Raw genomic sequence first — 6,223 nt, 5'->3', positions numbered from 1 at the left:
TGTTCAGTCCCCCATTTTCCATATATGTTCATTGCCCAGAATGTTCTCCCTTCCTTGCACCCTCATTGGTTTCTATATCCCTGCCTATCTATCCTGTCACCCTCTATTGGTTGCTACCCTTTACCCCACCCAAGTACCACCCCGCACCCTCAGACCATTGGATCTGATGCTCTGCTCTGCTCCCACTTCCCCTGTACTTAAACCTGTACCCTGCACTGTTCTTGGTCCTTCTGTCCCTGGAACCCTTTGGTGCAGCTCCAATAAACCCCACTGGAACCCCACACAGGAGACCCTTCCCAGCCCTCAGTCACGGCCTCTACGCGTTGTGTGTGCCCGTGTGGGCAGGGTGATTGCTGGTGTGCCTGCCCGAGCGGCGTCGTGTAAGGAGACGCTTTGGGGAAGGTTGCGGCATTTACCAGCCGCACTCGCGGTCTGCAACACCCCATCTTTAGAAACGTGCAAGGCCAGGTTGGATGGGTCTCTGAGTAACCTGATCTGGTTGAAGATGTTCCTACTTGCAGAGATGTTGGACTAGATGATCTTTAATGATCACTTACAACTCAAACTGTTCTATGAATGTGTATAGCCTGGTTTTGAAGCATTCAATCTATGGAACTCTATTATTTTCCCTCTTTTTCTTGGCAGAAATATTACTCCAGAGGGACAAAGGCCAGATCATCAGTTGGTCTTCATGAAAGATGAAAATCTTTTATAAATCAGAGGAGATCAGCAAACAAAATTAAGAAAGGATGTCATTGTCCTTGCCAAACTTTTATCAGGAGAATTCCCCAGAGGATGGCGAAGGTTCTCTGCAGACCCTTCATTCACATCTTCATTGTCACAAATTGCTTGTGGAGTAACCATTGCAAGGGACACCAGCTCCGGTAGAGGGGATTGAGGCTTTGTCCACTCTTTGAGACAGTCAAGAAAGCTGAAAGGCATGAAATAGAAACCTTAGCCAGGATGTCCTGAAAATCTAGGAGTACATTTGAGAAAGTCCAGCCACAGGAGAAATGGCTGGTTACCCTGGGCCTGGACCAGCTGGACAGATATGATCCTTCATGGACCCTCAGGTAGATTTTGCCAGGTGCTGTAATGAGATGCTGCTCTGATACCATCAAGAGAAATAAAAGAAAGAAGGTACTATAGAGGATCATTTCAATACCTGACACTCTTACACTTGGCTAATTGTATTTGTTCATTAAGATAAGGATCAGCATTCAGCTTCTTCTACATTTAGGTCGGCCTTCCAGTACATTTGCACTTGCAAGAGAGAGCTGCCTTAATGAGGGATAATGAAACTTGCTACACATTGCATCATAACTTCTGTGCTAATATCATTTACACATGATAAAATGCAAATAGCATTGACCGTCAACGCACAATCATGCTTAATCCTCTAAGCCCACACACACATGCATGTGCTAAAACTAATATCCCTAACAGTAAACAAAATACACCTCTGTGCCTCTCTCTGTCCTCCTGAGAACATTTGAATTCCCTTAACTGCAAGGAGCATCAGCTCTACCCATGCAGCTAAACAGACTGCCACTGGCTCCTGTAGGTACCCTTACTCCCCGTTTGCACTTCACAAAACAGTGACAATGCTGCTGAGAGACCTCACTGTAAACAACCCTGCCTTAAACAGATCCACAATCTGCATTACAGGCACTCAAAGGGCATTTCTAATGCATAACTCTAGTTGACTCTCCCAATGCATTTTGGGTGTCCAAGGCCTGCTTGTCCATCTTCTGTAGACACCCTGAATTTTGAAATAGGCATCTCAGCTAAATGATAAGTGGTAGAGATGCTCGAACTCTTTTTCATTTAGGATTTGTGCTGGTAGAAGGGCACCTGCATACTCTTCCACATCTGGATTTTGTAGTTGGAAGGTAGTACAAAAGGCAAGGTATTAAGCTGGAGTGGGATCAGTTAGTGACTAGCCATCCTCAGTGGATAAATGTTCCCTGGGGGTTAAGTGGGTCAACATGAACTTCAAGAAATGCAGATTAAGCACAGAGTGAAAGTTAAATGTATTTAATAATAATTCTGTTGTGGGAAGTTCAGGTTACAATGTCAAAATCACTAAACCCCTTTCAGGTATCTCAATACTACATAGGTGTTCATATTTCAGAGGGAAAAACCTCTTCAGGTTGCACTACTGGTCGAGGGTGCTACCTCTGAACTGCATGATTTTAGGGGCATTCTGTATCTCTGGTTCTCTAAGAGTTGCAAAACTTTTTTAAATCAATTTTTTCTCACTCTTTGAATGTAAAAACTCACAATAGTTCAGGACTGCTGAGGAATTTTCTTTGGAAATTTCTCATCCGCTGTATGAAACACAGCATTGCAGCAACTGTTTGCCCTTTCTATTTCTCAGTGCGATCAGCACAGTGATCCCTTGGGTTTTAATGATCCAGAAAAATGCAACAGACAGCAGTTGTCTGGAGAAACCATAGATTTGTGGAAGACATGAACCTTGGGGGGGCATCCCACTGGTAAAGAAACTGAGGAGCAGCTGAACAAGCTCAGTGCCTTTGATTGCACATGCTCTTACTTCAAGAGGGCTGCTTCCTGAAGCTAGTACAATTTAGTTTCACGATGCCTACTGGCCAAGTCTCGCCATGAACAAATACTCAGCAAATGAGGTTTGCTTTCCAGAGAAGGGAAGTGTCTCAGCCTTTGTCACCAGCAGAGCCTGACATTCACGGAGCTGGTCAGAGTGCTCAGTGTTGAATACAGATGTACCCTTTAGACACTTCTTGGCCCATTCAAAGCTGTGCACTATATTTCTGTACCCACCTGAAATCACATTGTATTCCCTCAGCAGCCAAAAAGTCAAAACTTTTTTTATTTAATACCGGTGAAGCAGATGTTATTCAGCATTTACTATACTTTTAGTGCCTGAGCAGCTGGAAAGATGAGTGATTGCCAGAGGTGGGTGTTAGAAAACACAGCTTGTTCATCCAAGCTACAAAAGAGTGCAGATTCATGGGCAGCATCTCCTCCAAGCAGACCATAGACCATGTCAGCGGACCTCGAGGCACAAGCTCCTCTGAGCAGCTGAATGCAGACTCCTCTGAACCGGACATGCACTCTGTTTGAGGATTATGTTTGTTAGATCCTTGCTTTGATACCTTCACTTACGCAAAGCCTTGGCTCTGTCAGTTCCAGCATAGTCAAACTTGGGTGAATCAGCCTCCCTCAAAGCATGCAGCCTGATTCATATGCTAGGTATCCAGCTTCTCCTTGCAGAGTAATCAGTGGAAACTCCAGCAGTGGAGCTGCATTTAGGATCAGCTCTGTGAGCATTTTTGTATGCAAACCTCTGGGGTTTTTTTGAACCCTGACTGTCATGAATGTGCCCTGGATTGTTCCAACTGACTGGATTTGTAAAAGTAAGGCTGTGTGCATGGAGGGTGAGCTTGTGCTCCGAAGGAAAAAAGTGGAGGTCTTGTCTATACCTGTAAGTGAGAGGGTGTGAGCTCTGTGCTGCAACCAGCCACACTTTTTGGCGTGTGTTCCCCAGCACGGCTGTGGCCCATGAGGGCCAACATCCTCCGAGGTACTGCAGGGTATGGCACACATCAGACTGATCTTCATGGATGAGGCCAAGTGTTTTGGACGGGAAAGTGTGTTTACTCATGCATCTGCAAGTTGTGCATGTCATAAAAAGGATTTGCCATCTGGGAAGTGGGTTCTTTCACAACGGGTAACATGTGTGCAAACACACAGACTGTGAGGTATGGGCATGTGAGACATGCATGTATATACATAAACGTGTATTTGTATACGTGCACACACATACACTGCACTCTTATGCAATAACCAAGTTTAATGCTATAATTACCTCTACTAAAGACTAAGAATCATATCTTCTTGTTCTGTTTCTTTTTTTGGAGAAGGTCAAACAATTCTAATTTTAACAGGTCACCCTTTCTGAGCATCAGTGTATTTCAATGCCACCAGCACAACACTGTGGTGAGCTGGTTTTTATCCCTGAAGGGTGACAGAACTGGGTTGAATAATCGTAGTGCTACAGCCCCTCTGCATTTTCTGCCCCTCGTGATGTTGCTGAAATCCCAGCTTCCCTCCCATCATTGTACCATTGTGTCTGAGGTACCTGATTTTGTTACCTGCCTTTTGTGTAATTCTCTGGATTTCTCTACAGCCAAGACACACTTACAGGCAAAGAATGATAACATGCTATTTGCCCAAATTCTCATGGATGAGAAAATTAACATTTCCCCCCCAAGACACACACCTTTTTGTTGTTGCCATGGTCACAGAAAAGGAATTAAAGCATCAAAGCCTTCCATTTCCTGATGATGGATTAAGGAAATTATTAATTTTTCTTACAGAAAAGGCAGGTTGTGTCTCTGCAATTAGTGTTAGAAGGCTCTTCATGAGGGGAATTTCAGCCTGGGTGGAGAAAGCTAAAGCATCTGCTTGTTCACTAGCTTAGATAGATGGGATGGCTATGGCAGTCTGTGCCATAATTCCTGCCTTTATTAGTCACTCCAGATATTATTTGGCTGCCTAGGCAGTGTTTTCTTTGGGGCACAGTATTAAAAATTCAAGCCCACCTACAAACTGAGTCCTCTCCTTTATCCATTTTTTTGCTCCATCCATGATCTCTCCATTTTTTTTTCCATTGCAGGCTGAGGAAGAGAAAACCCACGGAAAAAAACAACTTGTACGTAATTGTCTTTGATATCTTCCTACTCATCTCTTGCCCTGCTTCCCTGGCTCCCTGGTGCCCAGCATTTACCTACTGGTGAGGCAGCTGTTTATATGGGAACACTTTACAAAGATTAGCGTCACAGTGGGATGTGTTCTCCCAGGGAGCTGCAGGCTTGGTCGTAGCCACCATAATTAACCCAACATGGGGCATAAAGACTCAGTCTTTACTCCCGTAAAGACTTTTGGATGGATCTGGACCTCGTTTACCAGCTACATCTTGCAATGTTTCTTGGTGACCTTTCCTGGTTGGAGCCTTTGCTTCCAGGAAAAAATGGGGAGGAAAATATCTTACCCTGTCTGCTTCTGATGCCAAAAATTCTTTCTTTTGCTTCACTTTTTCTTCTCCATTTCCATTTTTTTATTCTAAACACTTGCAGAAAATACATTTTTAAATCGAGGCGTTTGTCTTCAAAATTAGGAGACAAAAAATACCAACAGGAAAACATGGTGATTTTGATCTTGGTGCTCATCAAAATTCTCTTTGCTCCACAGAGGGTCACACTGTCCCTGGCTTCTTTTCAGCAGCTTCTCTGAGCTTAAAAGTGCTACTTTGGCCTCCCACTGCCAGCAGCAGTGTCTGATGACAGAACCCAGCACACCACGCAGCCTCTTTTAAATTCATCCTTTCATATTTCTTCTTGTTGCGTTCAGGTAATTTGGCCTCTTTATTTAGTTGTTCCCCTTTTCTTCTTCCTTGAAAGAGTGTGTCTAGTTCTTCCCATTGAAACCCATGGAGGTAAATTGTTGGAAGATAATACCTGGTGAGCAAGTGCTGCTGGGGTAGAGGTGGCGGAGCAGCACTTGTGACACAGAGCGGTGCCTTATGAGAACCTCGTGGCTTGTCCCTTTGATATGGTGTCTGTCAGGTGCTGTGCTTTGCCTACCTTGCTGTGGGAAATGAGGGAATTTGTTTGTCACTTTTTCCTATGCTTACGGGCCACAAAGCAGGAAAGGATCTTTTCTCTGAGTGGTGAGCTCCCATTTCCCTTTGATCTGCTTTATGGGAGTACCTTTCCTCTATGAATGAAAGAAATGCTAGTACTACTTCTTGGAAAAGCTGATTGCAATTTGGAAACTCAACAGGAATTTGCATACCTGCCATATTCCTATGAATAATACAGTGCTGCTCTCCAAGAGACCACATTCAGCTCAGATATCTTTCTTGAAGACACTGCTGCAGTCAGGAAGACTCCTTCAGCTGATTGAAAGATATGAAACCCTTGTTCCTGGGTCTGACGGGTCTATAATTAAGAGCTTTAAAACCAATGTTGTAACACCATGAGGGACATTTCTTTGGTGTTAAACACGTCAAATGACCTACTGCTCTCAGATGCTGAGCTATAACCCTTAAGGTCTCAGTTGTTGGGTAGAAAATCCATATTTATGTCTCCATCTGTGCAATAGTCATGGGGCGTGGTGATATTGGTGTCACAATAACACTTCAACATGCAAATAGACGGATTTGCAAACACAACATAAA

This window comes from Hirundo rustica, chromosome 2 (assembly GCF_015227805.2).
Source record: "Hirundo rustica isolate bHirRus1 chromosome 2, bHirRus1.pri.v3, whole genome shotgun sequence".
Taxonomy (NCBI): Eukaryota; Metazoa; Chordata; class Aves; order Passeriformes; family Hirundinidae; genus Hirundo; species Hirundo rustica.
The sequence above is the reverse complement of the archived record's forward strand: the minus strand, read 5'-3'. Positions refer to the sequence as shown.